The following is a 21,418-nucleotide window of genomic DNA, read 5'->3' as shown; positions in this document are numbered from 1 at the left end:
GTCCAAAACCAAAGAAAACGTGCGCACTAGAGTTTTATCTAGGAAAACTTAGTTTTAGGTTTATTGTACCTTTGAAAGAGTTTCTTGAAATTAAATCCTCTATCATTTGGTAGAATTTAAATTTTGATTAATCCCCCTAAAAGTGAAATAAAAAAATTATTTTTCTTTAGTTTCAATATAACACATTGATTTGTTCTGCAAAGTTTTAGAGCATATTATTTCAAGAAATTTTTCTGAAGACTGTAACCTTCTATCTCTTCAGCAAAGACAGAGAAATCTTAGTTATTGTTTCTGAATTTGTAAAATCAGTTTTTCTAGTTTATCTCTTTTTGTAATTATTGTATGACTTTTTCATGTATTACAAAGTTATACAAATAGTAAAATACACAACTTTGCTGAAAATAGTATACCTCTATGTTTGCTTGTTTAGGAACTGTAGAACTTTGATTATAAAAATACCCTGATTTTAACCCCGAATCACTCGACTACCAACTGACGGATACATTTTAAACATTTTACATTTGCTGCTAGTTTTGCTACATACAGACACCATTTTTCCATATGAAGTAACGTGAAAAAATTCCAGTTGGGGCCAATAGCGGTACACCTCACATGCTGCTTGCTTCGTTTCTGTGCTATCGGTTTACGCTGATCTATTTTCCTAACAATTGAAAGTATTATTGCATTGAATAATTCTGACATTTTGCTCATAACCAGTTTATTGAAGAATATACGTTAGTTAAACAACGATTGGTAAATATGGCTTTCAAAAACCTACACATGTTATTCAGAATACAACAGCGTGAGTAACCGAAGGTTAATAAAAATTGATGAAATTTTTTCAAGAAAACTTTATTGAAGTGCATCGAATAGAATGGCATTACAGGAAATTATGCATAGTTCAAAAACCTATAAACTAGAACTTTACTACGCAATGTATATGTTAAAGAATAATATTTCTTTTTACAACTTACTTTTACTAGACTAATCTCAAGTTTTTAGTCTTGACCTTGAAATGCGGTCATACATATATATTAATATTTTTTTTGAAACGATGGTTCTACAATTGATGAAGGGACGGTAGGGAAAGAAATGAAAATTTTTGGTGAAGGTGGGGAAGAGCGGAAAGGAAGGGGGGGTATTGGTAGCTATGCTTGACAAGTAGTCATTTTGACTCCTACCTTTTGTCCAATACTGGAAGGTGCAAGGCGGGTGTTGTGGGTTCGAATCCGGTTGTAATCTCAGATTACAGCTTGGTTCGACTCATGCACCTTCCAGTATTGGACAAAAGGTAGGAGTCAAAATGACTACTTGTCAAGCATAGCTACCAATACCCCCCCCCCCCTTCCTTTCCGCTCTTCCCCACCTTCACCAAAAATTTTCATTTCTTTCCCTACCGTCCCTTCATCAATTGTAGAACCATCGTTTCAAAAAAAATATTAACTTACTTTTACTTGAACTTACCCACATTAGTAACATCTTACTCAGCAATTTCATGAGAAAAAGAATTATCAAAATTTGTAAGTGCTTCTATTTTGTTAAAATTTTGTAAGCTTATTCAATTTCCAAAATTTTTATGTAAACCAACGCATAATGCAACGTTAACTAATAGATGAATTATGTTCCGAAGACCTGTCGATTTCTATCTCAAATAGCAAGTAAGACCGTATAACAAAGGTTCCTTTCACCACTAGGTGGATTAAATCAGGTTTTTTTTATAAAATGTAGAATTTTAGGTATGTTTTTTGTCTATACTTTTATCCATTCGATCGTATTTAATTTTTCCATTTATTATAGTTTCGAGAATATATTTGTTCCAATGAAAAATTTGAATGAGTACTCACACTATTACTAAGTCTAAGCAGAGAGTTACATATTAGGTAAGAGTATTTATAGCAATTTGAACTCCAGACAGCCGGCTGCAGGGAGTGTTGCTGAATCGTGCATAACCGCGACAATGTCTCATCCCTGTAGATGGTGTATTTCATAGTATAGTACGAATAGTACGTTTAAACATAAATACTACTAACCGAAAGATGGTGGTGGGGTAAAATAAGTCAATATTTCGCTTCATTCATAACTCTCGGTAACATGGATGAAACTGGCTACTTATTACAATTTTAAACTAGTAGTTATTATATCACGCGATATAAGAAATATATTGAAGGAAATTATATGCTTCTAATAGTTGATGCGGTGTGGCGGCAAAAACCGCTTACGAAGTCTACAGATTAAAGTGAAAGCCTGATACCTAAGTGTACTCAGAACCGCACGACCACTCTGTACGTGTCGAAAAAGTTACCTATCGCGTCCCCAAACAGGCAAAATTCCATATATCTAGAGCTCTGAACAACATAGAAAACGAAACAACAGACAATACATAGTTTTCAGTTGACTGAGAAAATGTCAAATTATCCAAATTTGCTTAAAACACATTTGCACTAAACCTATTCACAGCTGATCTGCTTAGCCAAGAAGTTTGCTACATTTACTGAGAATCAAACCTCTCTTTTCGAAATTTGATCGTCGGATCACCTTAAGAGCGATGTTGAGAATCATACAGGATAAGTTGTTCTTAAGCACCCTCGCTGCGTCTCGAAGAGACTCAGTTCTATGAACTTTAACAGCCTCTCCCAACCGAGCATACAACGTACTTCCATGCCTGCTGGGAAGCCATAACTTTAACTCTGTTATTTCAACTTGATTTTTTGTTTGATGAGCAAAGCAAAGTCGTGGGATTAAACGTCCTTCTAAGACTTGACCCTTCTTCATCGACAGACTTCGCAGTTGGCTACTAGAGTACAGGACAGTTACGTCGGGGCTAGTGTAAAAATCCTACTGACTATCTTGCAGCATCGTCTAGCCGAGATTCGAACATGCGACGACTGGCTTGTTAGACCAGCATCGTACCTCGAAACCAACTAAGCGGCATTTGTCTGAAGAAAAACACTCAATTTCAACCAAAATAGTTTCTAACTGAAAATAATTCTCCATTTCCTGAATAATCTGCTTACGGTTAGGTTAAGTCAGATTTGTTCTTGTAAAACCCCCCCAAGGAACTTTTCTGGCTACGCCCGTGCTCTAGACCCTTCTAGAAGTTATCAAAGTTATTAAAAAACAAACCCAAACCAATCCCTCCCATTAGAGATGATGCGAATTTACTGGTTACTCCGGTTGAGAAAGCTAATGCCATAGGGAAGAACATAGTTTGCTCCCATAACCTTGGGCAAAATATGAGGAGTTCTCATGAGATTGAGGTAGCTGATGTCATTGCCACAATACCGGTAATTTCTAACGTTGAGTAAAGAATCACTATAGATGAGATCAAAACCACAATCAAGGCTTGCAAGAATATGAAAGCCCCAGGCTTTGACTGTATTCTCAATATTGAGCTCAAACATCTCAGCACTCAGTTCTATAAACACCTTGCAATGATTTCTAGCAGTTGCCTTGAGCTCAGTTATTTTCCCACTTCCTGGAAAATAGTTACCGTTTGCACATTTTACCCCATATACCACACAGGAATAGCAACGCGAGAGAACGGGTACACTGCTATTCAGCATGATTTGCGTCAATTTAATGTTGCTATAATTAGTCTAAAGTCCCGTCATAGTTGTCATTGGTAGTTTTTTGAATAATTTGTAATAAATGTTATTTGTATATTAGTATTGAATAATTTGTAATAAATGATATTTGTATATCACCGTAAGCCTGAGATAGGCTACTAGACCTGGACACTACAGACGACAGCAGCAGCAACGCTGCGAGAAGCAGATTGCAAACCCACCAGACGCCACCACCACCCGATTCGACACCGCCAGATCCAGCATCAGCCGGCCGGCCCATCGTACACTTACACTGTCCGACACTCAGTAAGTTTAATAAAAAGTTAAATTGAAAAGACCGTGTTTGGACTTCCGATTGGTGTCACATTTTCACAGAGCCGATCTTGAGCCTCCCGACCTCACGCTCCAGCTAGCCATAAGAAGAGGCCTTTGGAGCCCAGCCCCGGATAGTCCCCAGTGGTTCAACCAGGGACTGGGGTTGATTGTCGTGGTTCTTCCGACACGCGAAGTAACAAGTCATACCTGTATTGAAGCCAGGAAAAGATCCGACGTCTAACAAGAGTTATCGCCCCATTAGCCTTCTGTCAGCAACGTCGAAGTTGTTTGAGAAACTCATTCAGTATCGTCTGCTAGCTTTTATCTACGCCAACAACATTTTACCGGATGAACAGTTCGGCTTTCGGAAGGGCCGTTCCATCATTCACCAGTTGATGAGGATCACCAACGTAATAAAGTAAAACAAATCACTAGCCCAAACCTCTGCCATGGCTCTGCTAGATGTAGAGAAAGCGTTTATAACGTTTGGCATGACGACCTTACATTTAAACTCTATCGACTTAACATCCCGATATATCTGTTGAAAATCATAAGAAACTACTTAGCAGCAAGGTCATTTAAAGTATCCGTCCATAATACGTTGCCCGATGAATTTAATTGTAACGTAGGCGTCCCACAAGGTAGCGTCCTTGGCCCTATATTGTACAAAATGTATACTCATGACATCCCGAGACTTCCGAATGATGGTATACTTTCCCAGTTCGCAGATGATACTGCAGTGATCTACAAAGGTAGGATGATCAAGGCACTGACCAGGAAGCTGCAAACAGGTCTAAACGCCCTACTAGTGTATTTAAACAGCTGGAAAATCTGCATCAATGGCGCAAAAACGAAGACGATCACCTTTCCCGATTCCCAATCCCCAAGGCTCTTACCGCCAGAAAGTGTTAAAATTGAAATAAGTGGCTTTCCGATATGCTGGTCAAATGAGCCAGATTACTTAGGTTTAACATTAGATAAAAAAAAACTATTATTTAGATCCCACATTGTTAAAACAGTGACCAAATGTAGCATTCTGCTAAAAGCCCTATACCCTTTAATCAACAGGAAATCCAAGCTCTCAACTAAAAACCAAACAGCAATCTATAAACAAATAATCTACCCTGTCATCGAATATGCCATGCCCGTCTGGGAAATCTGCTCTAAAACTCACAAGAAAAAACTGCAAACCATTCAAAATAAATTCATAAAGATGATTTTAAATATTCCTCCATGGACCAGCACATCATTGATTCACGAACTAACGTCGATAGATACTGTTGAACAAAAAATCACAAAATATTGTGAGAAATTCAAAGCAAAATGTCTCAATTCTCAAGATACTACAGTCCGTGAATTGTACACGTAGTTGTAAATAGGGCTAAAACAAATTAGGTTAAGTAGGAGAAACAAAATTTCAAACAACAGCAAAAACTAGAACCTGGAAACAATAAGTCATCCAGGCTTGGCATACACTTCCCGCTTTGACCCCGCTCCCTTGACTACTGCCCCTCAGCCAAGAAGAATTTGAAAAAGCGGTGTAGGGGACACCTGTAGAGCTAGTAACTATCTACAACATTGCTGGAGAAAGTGAAGTTTTATCTTTAGTATTCACGGCGCTGCAGCAATGCCGTTGGTAGCAAAAAGAGCGCTCTTTTCGCTACCAAGAGGGTAGCACAACAATACAACAGAAGAGTTAGAATAGAAAAACTGATTTTACAAATTCATATACAATAAATAAGATTTTTCTACCTTCACTGAAGAGATAGAAGGTTACTGTTTTCAGCAAAATTTCTTGCTCTAAAGTTTGCAGAACACATCAATGTGTTGTATTGAAACTGAAGGAAAATAATTTTTGTATTTCACTTTTAGGGGGATTAATCAAAATTCAAATTCTACCAGACGATAGAGCTTTCGATTTTAAGAAACTCTTCCAAAGGTTCGATAAACTTAAAACCAAGTTTTCCTAGTCAAAACTCTAGTGCGCACGTTTTCTTTGGTTTTGGGCTATTGTGCGTGCAAGTAACCGTGTTATAAAAGTTGGCGCAAGTATTCGAGGGTTAATATCTTTTGACCGGTAAAACCAATTCTTATGTAATTTTGCATATTATGCTTTCGTAGTGTGAAAACCTCTCGTTTGATATTAAAATAACTGAAATTAGGTAAATTATCTTGGTTAAAATCATTATAAATTATTGTTAATTTTGGTGTGGTGTATTCGATTGCTCATAACTTTCAAATTAAACGTCCAATCAGAAAACCATTCAATAGTGATCTATCCGGCTATATTACCTGCCAAATGAAACCATCTCTGGCCATCTCTGAGAAACAGGCGTTCATTTGTACCTAGTCAAAACAGGTTTTTCAAGGCTAACTTTTAAACTGCTTGTCCGTTTTCAATAAAACTTAGCAAAATATTTAGTAATTTAGTTTAGTTTAGTAATAGTAGAGCTTTCGTTTGGTACTAATAAGATTATAATAGTAGAGCTTTCGTTTGGTACTAATATCGTTAAAATTGGTTGCGTGGTTCAGGAGAAAACCGTGTCACGTGGTTTTCACATTTTTGCTTATAACTTTCAAACGAAAAGTCAGACCACGAAACCATTTAATAGTGATATACTAGGCAATAATACCTGTCAAACAAAAGTAAGAGCGGTCGAATCGGTTCAGCCATCTCCGAGTAACAGGCGATAGAAAATTCGGAGCGAACACGCATACACACATACACACATACACACACACACACACACACACACACACACACACACACACACACACACACACACACACACACACACACACACACACACACACACACACACACACACACACACACACACACACACACACACACACACACACACACACACACACACACACACACACACACACACACACACACACACACACACACACACACACACACACACACACACATTGCTCAGTTCGTCGAACCCTATCGATTGGTACATGTCACTCGGCCTTCCGGGCCTTGGATCAATTTCGTGTTTTTCGACCAATTTCTAAACCTTTGTTATATAGTATAACAAAGGTAAAAAGTGGGAAATTTCAACCATCCTGTTACTCTCAGGTTACGTAACTTCAACTTCACATCATAACACCAGTTACGTAACAATCTGGTTAATGTTATGTAACAATGTTGACCGGGTATTGAATATGTTTTTGATTGGACCGTTAGTTTGAAAGTTATGAGCAGTTAAAGCTACACACTAAAATTTTCAATAATTTATAGCAATTTTAACCAAGATAATTTAACGAGTTTCAATTATTTTAGTATTAAATGAGGGTCTTAGTAACACTGCAAACGTATCCGCCAAATTTCATAAGGATTGGTTCTACTGGTTAAAAGATATTTAAAAATAATTGATGAAATTTATTCAAGAAAACTTTAATGACCGGTTCGGTAAAGGTAAAGGTAAAGGTAAAGGTTCTTTAATGGGAACAAACCTCAAAAACAGAATAATATAGTAAAAATGTGTAATTTATCAACGGGTGTTTCTTTGGAGCAGTTAATTCATAAAATATGGTATAGCACATTTTTTACACTTTTTGGGTAACTGTGAATCCGCCTAATAGGGTGTCACAAATTTTTGTTTTTCAAACGCGTACAAAAAATTAGCGTCTTCACGAAAATTGTAGAACACACTAAAATAAGCAACTTTGATGCATATAGTAACTATCTATCTCTTACTGGTTGCGAAATTTAATGATTTGTTTAAAGAAACCACTCTAAAAGCTCAAAAATTTTGCATCGACGTTTTCATTCCTTATAATGTTCTACAAAGTTATTTAGTCGGTTAAAATACAAATTGAAGATTGTTTATTGCTAGGATGCATATGAATGATAACTAGCACACCGTTAACAAACAGTCGAATTAAATTCCGAAGACGTGTTGATTTCTATATGATCATTTTCAGCTCAAAGCGCCAAAACAGCTTTTACTCGACTATTTTCGATTGGAATTGGAATGTGAAAATGTGAAAATAGTTTCTTTCTATACCTAATATTTCCATGTTTATCTATAAGTAAATGAAAATAAAAAGATTTGCCAAAACGGGCCTTTCCTTTTAAAAAGGAGGTACTAGGTGATGTCCGAAATTTTCAATTATTCGATTACCGATTAATCGGTGAGCGTTGTCTGCACTAATCGATTAATTCAACTATTCGTGTCAGTGGTGTTCGATTAAAAATATTCGAATATTTCTTTGATTAATTCGATTAATCGAACGATTAACGAGCATTATTCGGGTATTATTCGTACTCATTGAACTATTCGATTAATTCAACTACTCGTGCTGGCAGTATTCGATTAAAAATTATTCGAATATTCCTTGTATTATTCGATTAGTTGAATTAATCGAACGATTACCGGACATCACTAGATTCTACCACTAATCGTGGGGGGTATCAATCGGCACCAAATTTAAGATTTTTGTTTTCTGACCTAAAATGAACAATCTGACAAAATTTGGTTCAAATCCGTGAAGGTCGAATACACGGTTATGCTAAAATGGCTTGGCTGTCCTGCAGATTGAGAATTCCAAATTTTCGTCGAAATTTGTTTTTCAACGTTTTATCCATTTTTCATGATTGTAAACTACTATATTAGTAAGTCCAAGGCTTTTGAAATATGCGTTGTGCATTTTTATGCTTTATATTGGGTTGACGGTCAAATAAACTTTGGTATCACTACCGGTCGCTATTGTCTTCGACAGAAATGAGTATAAATATAATGCTTGATGTTGGAAAAATATCATATGTACAAATAATATTTTGTTTTTACTATTGTGTTTTTACTATTTTGTTTTTACTATTGTAAAAACGAAAAATGTCTCAACCTGCAGTGACAATTTTATTCGCGAATTTTAAGGACTTTCACGGAAACGACCATAATTTCTTTATTTTTCTAAAATCAAATATTTTGCAATTTTTTCTGTATAGACAATAGAAATATCATTCCAATGATGTATAGGGTAGATGCTCCAGTAGTTGTGGTAGTACCAGTAGTGGTGGAAACTCGAAATATATCATAATTTTGGCGGATTTCGAGATAATTTCAGTTTTCTATTGATAAATATATATTTGTTAACAGTTTTATCTACACAGTTGTGTGTGTGTTTTATCTACACTGTGTATCTACCCAGTTAAAATTCAAGATTCTGGTGCAAAAATTATAAATTCCTTTTCAGCAGACCAATAAAGTTCAATTGCTTAAGAAATTCGTAACAATCCATAGCATTTTAACAAGCCTACGTTGTTATCCACCTGCTGCCATGCCCATTGCAAGCGTTACTAAGGTGGTAAACAACATTCCACTATTATAGGCAAATTTTCCACTTTTATAGGAACATTACCACTACTTTAGGAGCACATACTAGTGGAAAAGCAATATTTTAGATATATCAACCAGCAGAATGGTATAATTTTGGTTTGTATTTAAAGCCAACACTATGGTGCACCATATTATCATGAAGTTCAATTGGAAACTGATAAATTGAGCGTTCAATTTGTCTTTACACATTATTCCCCGACATAATCCCTCCATTACTGGAGCATCTTTTTTTTTTGTGATGGCCCCAGACCCTATTCGGTCCTTGCCTCCACTCCATACGCATCTTTGGAGTGGGAGGGACGTTTATCTCTTGGATATTTAATATAGGGGAACTGGGGGGAAAATGAACACCCTTAGCAATGTCGCCATTTGCTTCCCCAGGAACCAAGCAAATGCTGAACGCACTACATGAATTGAAAGCTGGATTCATATTCCACGTAGTAAAATATAAAAATGTTTGAAAAAGGACGATTTGTCATGAAAAATTCCTTATTTTCGAAAGTGTTACATTCGAGCCTGATTTTTTTCGTGTGGGTAAAATGAACATGCAGTGAGGGCAAAATGAACATGTCATAAAAAACTAAAGTTAACATGCAGTTTGGATAAATTAAACATTATTTTACCTTATCATTGTTCTACATAAGCTGTAGATATTCAACAAGGCTGCTAAAATTAAAATAGGACTCCACAAAGTTAACATAATGTATCTTCGCCACGTTCATATAATGCTTGACTTTCAACTCGCTTCATCGGTCATTTTCCGTCATTTTTCGAGAGACTCGATCATTTTTATTGATTGAATTGTAATTAGGTCCTGGCTCCTGATATATGGAAAATAAAACATCATTATACACATTGTTCATTTTGCCCCCATAGTGAAGTGTTCATTTTGCCCCCAAAACACCAATTGTTTTCTAGTGTTTATTATAAACAAACAGTTGATAAAAATATTTGGAATTTTCGACAGATCCGCAGGACAGTGATAAGCAAACAACACTAAATGATACCAATAGTCGAAATTTAATTTGTTTCGCCAAAAAAGCTTATATACTATTAGTGGAAATTACCATCTGCATCAGATTTCAACAAATATTTTTTACTTTTTCAATTTTTTTCACATTAGAAAGCTTATGATCATCACATATTGTCTCAAACAGCTTGAAATACTTTTAGGAAAAGATACCTATTGATCTGGTACAGATTTTAATCGGTTTACTGGGAATTTGGCTACCTGTTCATTTTACCCCCCCCCCCTGTTCATTTTACCCACAGTTCCCCTACAGTAGAGATTTGTATAACGCGGATTTGTAGAACGCGGATTTCTATAGCGCGGGTACCACGATATTTCTATAACGCGGTTTTCCGCGTATAACAAATACACGTAGCATATGGATATTAAGTTAATTGGGGCTCAACTCGAATTTTGAGCGATTTTGAACAGATACGACCCTGGTGTCTTTTAAGAAGTTGTACAGCATATAACAGTTGACTCTCTGAGTGATATACGGAACCACAAAGTTACGGGTTGGCCTGCTGGAGGTTCCGGAATATCCCTTGAAATTTTCGTATTGGTAAAGTTGGTAAAATTGGTAAAATATTTTTGAAGTAAAGTAAGGCCATTACAAATATTTAAAAAAGTTTTTGTCTCTCCGGTGTTGGGCCACTGAAGGGGGGGGGGGGAAACAAAGAGACAAAAACTTTGAAAATGATTTGCAATGGCCTAACTAAGGTCTGGTAATTGGTAAAAAAAAGTAATAAATAAGTGACCTTAGGAAGCCGTAAGTTGGTTCTCCGGAAAATTCAGAAAATATCGTGAATATTTTGAGTGTAATTTGACTATAGTCTACTAGTCTACTAGAAGTATATTTCGACTATTTGTGACTCAATTTGGCCATTGGATGGTTTACCGGGAGAAAATTCAAAGCTTACCTGAAATTCGTCACTGGAAATGCAAATGTTTTTAATTTGTAACAGATCAAAATGAAATCACCAACTAAATAGGCCGCTCACGACTCGACATTGCCGCCAAAACGTTCACTGGAAAATTAGGATTTGCCGTTGCCGTCAAAGTGAACAAGAAGTGAAAATTCGCGTTGAAGTTCGCGTTACAATTTGAAAATCGTTTGATATAAAACATTTCGGATTTAGAAACAGAAATGATGCAAATACTGCAAATGTTCGCTGACAAATAAACGAGGTTATCTCGCAAGTTTGTTGAAATTACCAATTTCGCTAGTGTAATTTGATAGATGTGGTATAGTAAACTGAACTACCGGTAACATTTACTATACTTACAAATCTAATAGCAAATATATCAACTTTTGTATAAGCTCTTCACCAGATATTGTGCTCTTCTGGGAAAATTTTAACAGAAATCTAACCATCGTAGTTAGCCATGGCCATTTCGTAATCCGCGTTGACGGTATCTAATATTTTTATGGGTTTTGCCTGAGAAAAAGTCAGAGACAGGTATCAGGTATCAGCATCTTTGGCTCGAGCAGCACGTTCCTCACAATCATGTGGAAGATTTGTGCCTTGCCCATCTTGCCCGTGTCATCATTTACCTGATGAGGACGGGAAGGAAAACAGGAAGAATAGGAAGGGGTGGATGAGGAATTTGGACAAACACAAACATATATATACCGAGAGATTTTTGTACCCCCGAGGGGATACTGCAATCCTTGGTAGTTAACTTATCAATAGTACACCCCCTGGGGGGTATACTCATGATAAATAAGAGCTTATAGCTCAATACCGCTTTCGGTAAGAAACATCAAAATGTCTCGTAATTTTAGTTTCCTAAAATCCGATTCATTTAAGACGTAGGATCCAAAGATCCTATGACGCAATTGTGCTACTGCAGGACAGTTGCAAATTACGTGATATGGTGTACCGTATTCGGATTCACATAAATTACAATGAAACGATTCAGCTCGCTGAATCGTAGCCATATGATAATTTAGTCTGCAGTGACCAGTCAGTGATCTGACAAGAATACTGCAATTTACCTTTGAGTGTTGCAAAAGAAATTTCGCAACCTTCTCACAAGGCTTAACAATGAAACTTTTCGTTTGACGACAAGTTTCAAGATTTTCCCAATAACGTACATGTTCAAATGAAAACCAAGATCGAATCTTTTGTTTTATCCAACATGCCGCAATTGGTAAAGCAGGTTCCGGTCCGAAAACCGACTTTTCTGCTCCAGATCTTGCTAGTTCATCAGCCCATTCATTTCCGGTTATACCAGAATGGCCAGGAACCCAAACCAGATGAACGGCATTTAGAATGCTTAGTTCTTCTAATTGGGTGTGGCAGGCGATGACTGTTTTAGATTTAGAATTAGCAGCACAAAGGGCTTTTATAGCGGCTTGACTGTCAGAACAGAAGTAGATAATCTTGCCTATCAGTTCTTTCTGAAGTGCAAACTGAGCTCCGCACATAATTGCAAAGATTTCAGCTTGAAAAACGATGCAGTAACTACCCAACGAATAGGATTCCTCCAATTCCAGCTCACGGCAGTAAACACCAGCACCCGCGCGACCTTCGTACAAGGAACCATCGGTATAACAGACCACATAGTCGGAAATTTTCCTTTCCATGTAGCCTGACATCCAATCCTCTCTAGGAGGAAAGTCACTTGAGAAAGTCCTATACGGCAGAGTACGCATGAGCGTTACATCGCTAGGAGCAAGGGCAAACTTGTCCTCAGCAACAATTTGCGACCACAATCGAGTATGACCAGTGGAACCGTCCACAGACTGCCATAGGCCAATCGCGTGTAGTCGATAAGCACATATTAGTGCCTCTTGCTTCAGGTGGAAGTATAGAGGTTTAATATTGAAAATAGCTTCTAGGGCGGCAGTAGGAGTTGTAGTAAATGCACCAGACATTGCCATTAAACACATCCTTTGAAGATGGTTTAGCTTTGTCTGGACAGTCACAACTTCCCCTCTCTGCCACCATACAAGACAACCATACGCCAGTATTGGTCTGACAATGACCGTGTATAACCAGTGTATGTATTTGGGTTTAAGCCCCCAAGAGTTGCCAATTGCTCGTTTACATTGCCCAAAGGCCATGCACGCTTTTTTAATTCGGAAATCAATATTTGTGGACCAGTCAAGCTTGGAGTTGAGAATCAACCCCACGTACTTCACTTCGTTCACCACATCAACATCCGAATCGTAAAAGCGCAGAGCGCGAGCTCCATTGGTATTTCATTGGTCTTGAAAATAAGACGATAGATGTTTTGCTCGGATTTACCGAAAGTGCAATTTCTTGGCACCACGTTTCCACGACGCGTAGTGCCTGCTGCATTAAGTCAAATAATATGATTATGCACTTTCCAACTACTAGGATGAGATAGTCATCCGCAAAACCATATGACGGATAGCCTAGACCATTGAGTTTCCTCAATAGGCCGTCCGCCACAAGGTTCCATAAAAGAGGCGAGAGAACGCCACCTTGTGGACATCCACAAACACTTTGCTTCCAAATGCTTGCTTGCCGTAAGGACGAAGAAAGCAATCGGTTACTAAGCGTTTGTTCTATCCACTTTATGATTATTGAAGGCACATTATGATAACGGGCAGCCTCCAAAATGGAAGCGAAAGATACGTTATCAAACGCGCCTTCAATATCCAAAAAAGTTCCTAAGCAAGATTCCTTTTGTGAAAAAGCAACCTCAATTTTATCCACCACAACATGTAATAAAGTGGTTGTAGACTTGCCACTTTGATAAGCATGCTGTGCTGAATGAAGAGGAACTTCTACTAAGCTTGTTTCGCGGATGTGGTGATCAACAATCCGCTCAAGTGATTTAAGCAAGAAAGACGTTAGACTGATTGGTATAATACTTTTTGCTTGCTCGTATGTCGCGCGTCCACCTTTAGGAATAAACTTAATGGTTATTTCACGCCATTGACTTGGGATGTACCCAATAGCAATACTACACACAAACATCCTTCTCAGAATGTGTTTGAAGTACTTGAATCCTTTTTGCAGTAGAATAGGGTATATTCCATCTGTTCCAGGAGATTTGTATGGAGAGAAGCTGTTCACGGCCCACTCAATCGCTTCAGTTGTGACAAGTCTCCGAGCAAAAGTCCATGAGTCTAAGCCACCTAAAACGATTTCTGGATCGTTTCGAACTTCAGGTTCCACACAGCCCGGAAAGTGACTATAAAAGAGACATTCGAGGATTTCATTGTCATTCGAACAGTATTCACCGTTCGAACTTCGAATGTTATTAACCTGATAATCTTTCGATTTTGACAGTATTTTATTAAGTCGACTTGCCTCGCCGAAACTGGAAACGTTGCTACAGAACCTGTGCCAGCTCGTGCGTGCTGAAGATCGTAGAGCCTTTGCATAGGCTTTCCGGACCTGCTTGAAAGGCTCCACGCCATCCCTCCGACGTCTATTCCAGGCTCTCCTGCATCGTTTCTTTAGTTCCGCGAGATGAGAGTTCCACCACGGTGTTCCTCTAGTCGTTTTAATAGTTTTTAGCGGGCAAGCTACTCTACATCTACATCTACAGCCACATCCAAGTCGATCGATGACTCAATCGTCGGTTCGAATCCTTGAAATTTCGTCGCCAGTTCCTCCTCAAAGAGTTCCCAGTCAGAAAATCTCGGATTGCGAAATGTTGCAGCGTTCAAGGAGACACCCAAATGATCAAAATCTATAAAGCAATGATCAGATATTGGTGTCTCAGTTGAAACATGCCATTGTGCCAACTCATGACTGATCCTGTTAGAGCAGAGTGTTATATCTAACACTTCCTCTCTACCAGCTCGTATGAAAGTTGAACAATTGCCAATGTTGAGTATTCCAAGGTTGGTACTACTCAAATATTCCATCAAATCAGAGCCTCTCAGATTGATATCCGAGCTGCCCCAAATGATGTGATGGGCATTGGCATCACTACCTACAATGAGCAGAAGCCCATTAGATTGGCAGTATCTTACCACATTTCTGAAATCGTCGCTGGGAGACGGTTCATCGTGTGGTAAGTATGCAGAACAGTAGACATAGCGCCTATGGACATCATCCACGACGAGTTCTACTGTGACTGCACAAATATCTCGAGTAGTCAACTCAGAGATAAGGCATGCACTAATTGGCCTATGCAACAATATGCATGCCCTGGGCATCAAACGAGGATTTGTCATACCAGTTTTGCTGAAAACAGCAAAGTTCTGGTTTCCAATATCCGTCGAATGAAAGTACCCCTTGCGAAAATATGGCTCCTGAACCAATGCGATGATGACAGAGCCATTAAAAAGTTTTTCGCATAAATACACATTTGCTGCTCGTTTGTGTTGAAGATTTATTTGTGCGACTCTAACTATTTGACTAGCGGAGTATATGCACAAACAATCTCCAACACAGATCAGACAGCAAATTGTAAGCGAAGCCAATTAAGTTGGCCAGAACGCACTTGGCGTAAAACCCATAAGGGAAATTGGGCAGGACTACTATGCTGTTCCCACGAAACGCAAGGGACAACAAAGATCGACCGTACCAGAGCCCCGCATGGCACAGTAGGGGCAAGATGCCCAAAGCACTCCGTTCGCGACTGGCATGTTTTCACCCCTCCAGCCATTCAGTCATCGGCACGGAGATAGACCTTGACTTAGGGGCACCTGATTTGCCGACTCCCGGCAGGATCAGGTCCCGTGGCTCAATTTTTGCCCAAACGTACAATTCGGCACCAACCGCCAAAGGGCGTAAGTGCAGATTGTGTAAAACAGACCGATTAAGAGTCTCTCTCTCTCTGTGCTAAGCCAGCTGAGAAAATAACTCTCTCCCGGTGTGCTCACACCTCGCAGCCGCGCCCTCCGAAAATCCTGCGCCGAACTGCATGATTAGGTAGCCGGAAACCACACGGCGAGTGTTCCACCTTCTCTGTCTGCATACGACAACCAAAGTTGCGTACCACCAGGTGCGCAACTTTGGCTACCGTACCCCAGCCGGCACCTCGTGGAGGTAGAGATAGGAGTTAGAAAACAGAGGTGATATATTTGCACATGTTCACTCATTTGCCAGCCTAATCCGTGTTGACGGTATCTAATATTTTTATGGGTTTTGCCTGAGAAAAAGTCAGAGACAAGTATTATTGCTTTTGTTTTCACCTTTTCCTGTACAATTCAGAATGGGGCTTCTTGTCAGAGCAAACAGGTTACGAAAACTTTGTTGCTTTCGCCAACGCGATAAGCAGTTCGATGCCCTTGATCAATAATTTTAATAATTTAATGTCGGATCTTTCGACGCATTTCATAGTGGCTAGGTTGAGTCACAAACCGCTGAATTTATATTCCTATTTCACGTTGTTCAATTCGAGGTTGAATGAACATAATTCCGAACTCAAAGAACAATTTTCGCTCGTTGACCACTTTTACGGATGTTCCGGATTTGATCCGGATGGCTTCTCAATAGCACGGATTGTTTACTTTACTTATATTACGCCAAAAAATAAGCCATAGGGACTTTGAAAAGAATTTTGAAGCTATGAGAAAACATCATAGAAATGAAAATTTAGCGGATGTTCCGGAAGCTCTGGAAGACCAAGAGAGGATTTTTTCTGTCTCACCAAGCACTTGTAAGATGTAAAAATATATACTTGACATCTTTCCCAAAGGAACCATGATCGTGTTGATTCAAAATTTCGTAAAATTCGGGTATAGCCCCAATTAACTCAATTTCCATATGCTACGTGTACTTGTATAACACGCTTCATATAACGCGGTCCCAATTACCCGCGTTATACAAATATCGACTGTAGTTACTTCACATATTGTTGCTTATCTATTTATCAGCCATAATACTTGTTGCATCACTCTCCCGCGTATGTCCATCACAATACTATTAAATTCTGATAATCGTAATTTCTATGCTTTCATATAGATTGGGCTGCCATTACTTTTCACCTGTCACACCTTTGCGAGCAACAGGACCATTACTATTTCACCTGTCTCGCCTTCGCAAGCAACAGGATATTCCCTAGTAAAAAACGGTTCTGCCTTAGCAGACTATAGCATGAATGAATCGACAAGTTCACATGTAGTCGTGAATTTAAAATTGGCTTTTCACTGTTTCAATAGCCATGCCTTTGAACTGGGTCAAATTCGTTGAACATTTGGCTTCCTGTGGTAAACTATTGTATATTTGAAGTCCTTTATAGAAAAGCGATCTCTGAGTCGTCTGTTTCAAAAAACGAGGCAGTCTAAAGTCAGAAGCACCTGTAGTGTTGTGTCTGTGTATATCTCTACCAAACTGTATTTCTTGTGTAAGATATTCAGGCAATATGCCAATTTTCATTTTATGTATAAACATCAAGCTGTTATATATTATTCTTTGTTTCACTAACATCCATTGGAGCATATCTAACATAAGATTCGTTGGTGTTAACCGTCCACATTTGAGCAATAGTCTCATTATCTTATTTTGCAACCCTTGAAACCTTTGCACTTGCGTATCTGACGCCAGCAACAGCACCGTTGCGCAGTAATCAAAATGCGGCAATATAATTGATCTTACATATGTAAGCTTGGACCAAAACGTTAGATATCTGTTTATCCGACACAGTACTCCATACTTTATAGCAATCTTTTTTATAACGTAATCCACATGCTCAGAGAAATTAAGCTTTTCATCCACTTGTACTCCTAGATATTTAGAAACAGTCACTCTTTCTATTACCTCTCCGTCTATTTTGAGTTCAACATTCTGAGCAAATTTTTTATTTCCTATAATTATCCACATTCAAACTTAGTTTTTTCCGTTTCAAATACTCTGCGATCTGCTTGAAGTCAATTTCAGCTTCTTGAATTGCCGTATCTAAGTTGTCACTGGCCCAATAAATTGTGGCATCATCTGCAAAGAGTTTCAGTTTTCCATGTTTCAAGCAAGTTTTCAGGTCATTGATGTATAAAATAAAAAGTAGGGGTCCTAATACGCTTCCCTGTGGTACTCCCAAATCATTCTTACGGGAATTCGAAACAGCATTTCCGTATTTAGTCGTTTGACTTCTATTAGAAAGATAACTGTTAAACCACTTCCAAACAGTTCCCCGTATCTCTACGTTATGTAAAAGATTTAACAACTGCGATCTATCAATTGTTTCAAATGCTCTTTTGAAATCCAAAAAAACAGCTACAGTGTATTTTCCTTTTTCAATATTAGTTTGCCAATTATGCAAAATCAGATTTATAGCCGTTTCTGAGGAATGACTTTTTCTGAATCCTGACTGCTCAGGTATTATAATATTCTGAGAATTGACAAAACTCATTAATTGTCCTTTGACAACGATTTCCAGCTTTTTCTCTTGGAGCTCCAACATATTAATTGGTCTATACTGCGTTGCATTCTTTGTATTACTCACTTTCGGAATTGGGACTATGGTTGATTCCTTCCATGCACTTGGCACCAAACCCGTTGATAGACTAGTGTTAATAATTCGCAATAGTATGTCTTTGGTTTCCATAAATGCATCCTTAAAAACTCTGGTAGACACATTGTCAATTCCTGCCGTTTGTTTCAGTTCGTTCACAATATTACACAAATTCGTCATTGAGATAACCTCAAATCTATATATACACCGGTTGCATGTTATCTGTGACATAGCTGGTTGACTACTGTTTATATTTGGAACTAGCTGACCCGGCAAACTTCGTACTGCCACCAATTATATTAAAAGACGTAAATTATTAATGGCGGATGTATTCAAAGTATAGGTTACGTTTTGTACTTGTTTTGAAAAGTTTGAGGGAATGGTTAATTAACTGCCGGATTTTTACAGAACGCCTGTTTTCTACAATCGTTTAGCAATTAGTTAGAAACCCAACAAACGTTTAACAAATGCTGTATATGTAATTGCTTATTAATATAGCATTGGCTATATTGTCAATTGCAAGGAAAATTGTACCATCCAAAGTGCGAAATCGCTCATAAAAGTGCTATTTTGCATTAAATCGTTTCGGTATCTTCGGCGCACTTTTTAGTTATCTTCCAAGCAATAAGTGCGCCGAAGATACCGAAACGATTTAATGCAAAATAGCACTTTTATGAGCGATATCGCACTTTGGATGGTACAATTTTTCTTGCAATTGACAATATAACGGTTGAATAATCTACTATCCAAATAAAATGTTTGTTGGGAATAGCAATCTTTACGAAATCGTAACATTTATTGCCAAATATTCGTTAAAAACTTGTGAATAATGCCGGTTTTTCAATTCGCACTACTCAACAGTTGTGCTGGGTGTCAATTTATTTTTTGGAAAATTAACTCGATGGCGTCTAATTTCGTTTTCTGCGGTTAACCGACTAACGATATGCAATATATATTCAAAACTTATTGAGAATAGAATCTTTGCGCCACCAACTATATTTTCATTTCCGCCCTCAAACGCTTTCTATTTGCCTTTCGCTCATTATTAGGTTGAAATTTTACATGTTGTTTTTTACGTAAATTATTGGTTTATTAAACATATAATTTTTTGACACTTTCGATCACATTTCCTCTATCGTAATTAGAGCTTTGCTTTGATTTCCACGGTAATTTTTATGTGTAAATTCGGTTATGTATCCGATGTCAATATTCATTAGATCTTTAATTCTGTTTGATATATCAATCGATTGGTAAGAAGTTGTCGAATGAATTGCATTGCTGAATTTCAATTACTATTTCAATCAATTAACTGCGTTACTATCTTATACCGATCCGAAAGGTTTTATTATTCCTTAAAATACAATCAATATTATATTGTTAATTTCATTTCTTGCTGGGCTCCTCAAACATACGAAAATGCAAATAAATATACGCTTTGCTTTAAACCGATTTGTGTTTTCTTTATTCCTTTGGTATTTCATGAGCCTTTTTGCACTTGTTAGAAGTCCAATTCGAAGTGAAAAACACAAAAAATTATTAACAATATTGAAATACGACTTATTCTAATGGGTTACCATCATTATAAAACTTTTTTACTGCCAATTTATTCCGGCCAATATTCCTTTCCAATACAAAATTTTATTTACATTTTTTTAGTACATAAAATATATTGGTCACTTGACAGTGTGTTATTTTAGTGTGTAAAACATTTGTAAACATGCATTAGATACGCACCTAACGTAGAAAGTTTCCAGTTTTGGTTAATTTCAATAATTTGATAAATGAGGTGAAAGAATTAGCTCTAGGCAGTTAGGCTATTTGATAAACTGAACCCATAACACATACAACGTTTATTATTTTCTAATCTTGCAAGTTCATAAAATAGTTTATTAGCAAGAATAAGAATATAATCATTTTGACAATCAACTACAGCGAACGGAATTAGGTGTTATCTAAACAAACAAATTGACAGCCGGCTTAACTGTTGAGTCCTAAGAACTGAAAAATTAATATTTTCCACATGTTTCCAATGAATATTCGGCAATAATCATTACGATTTTGGAAAGATTACCATTTCTAACTAATGGTTTACCACTGTTATAACGAACAGATGTTCTATGAAAATTCAGCACAATTCACCATTCAATCAAAGTTACCTTCATCAACGTGTTTGTTTGCCCAGCAACGTCGCGACGCTGCTTCATATTGAATGCGAGTCGGCTGATTTGCACCGATAATAATCATAGCAATCTAAAACAAAGTCTATACAATGGATGGCGGGAAAAGTAAAATATCGGTTTTTTACTATTTTCCAGCTTTTCGCGTGAAATTTTATTACTTTTTTTACGTATAAACCTGACGCAGACCAAAACACAACAACTGAAAAAAGAACCATGCAATTCCGTCAAGCCGTTCTTCAGTTTATCCCTTACAAACAAACAAACCGACTTGGTTTTATTATAGGGTAGATGATCCATTAGTTGCGCCACTAAGCACAACATAACTTCATTTTGCTTGTTTATTGAGCTATATGCTTCAATTAATGCTTGTGGGATATAAATTTATCAAATACAAGGTATTTGTCACAAGGCAAGACAATTGCTTTCGTTGTACGAGAAGCTTTATAAAGAAAAAATGAATTTTCCGACTCAATTATATTATACCAACAGTTGCGCTAATGTTTCCTTAATTAAGTTTGATGTTCCTGTAATTGTGTTATTCCATATACATTGCTAGGTTGCTAAGTGAAAAAACATCGTAGCAAAACTATAGATGAGCGCCTATAGTTG

General features: G+C 37.6%; 1 protein-coding gene across 3 annotated transcripts in view; it reads left to right on the top strand.

Moving 5' to 3' along the window:
* The window catches only part of LOC128745182 (integrator complex subunit 7), a 528,653-nt gene that overhangs the window by 424,822 nt on the left and 82,413 nt on the right, over window positions 1-21,418 (top strand). The window lies entirely within an intron of this gene.

The sequence above is a fragment of the Sabethes cyaneus genome, chromosome 1 (assembly GCF_943734655.1).
Source record: "Sabethes cyaneus chromosome 1, idSabCyanKW18_F2, whole genome shotgun sequence".
Taxonomy (NCBI): Eukaryota; Metazoa; Arthropoda; class Insecta; order Diptera; family Culicidae; genus Sabethes; species Sabethes cyaneus.
Note: the sequence above shows the minus strand (reverse complement) of the source record. Positions and strands in the feature narration are given on the sequence as shown.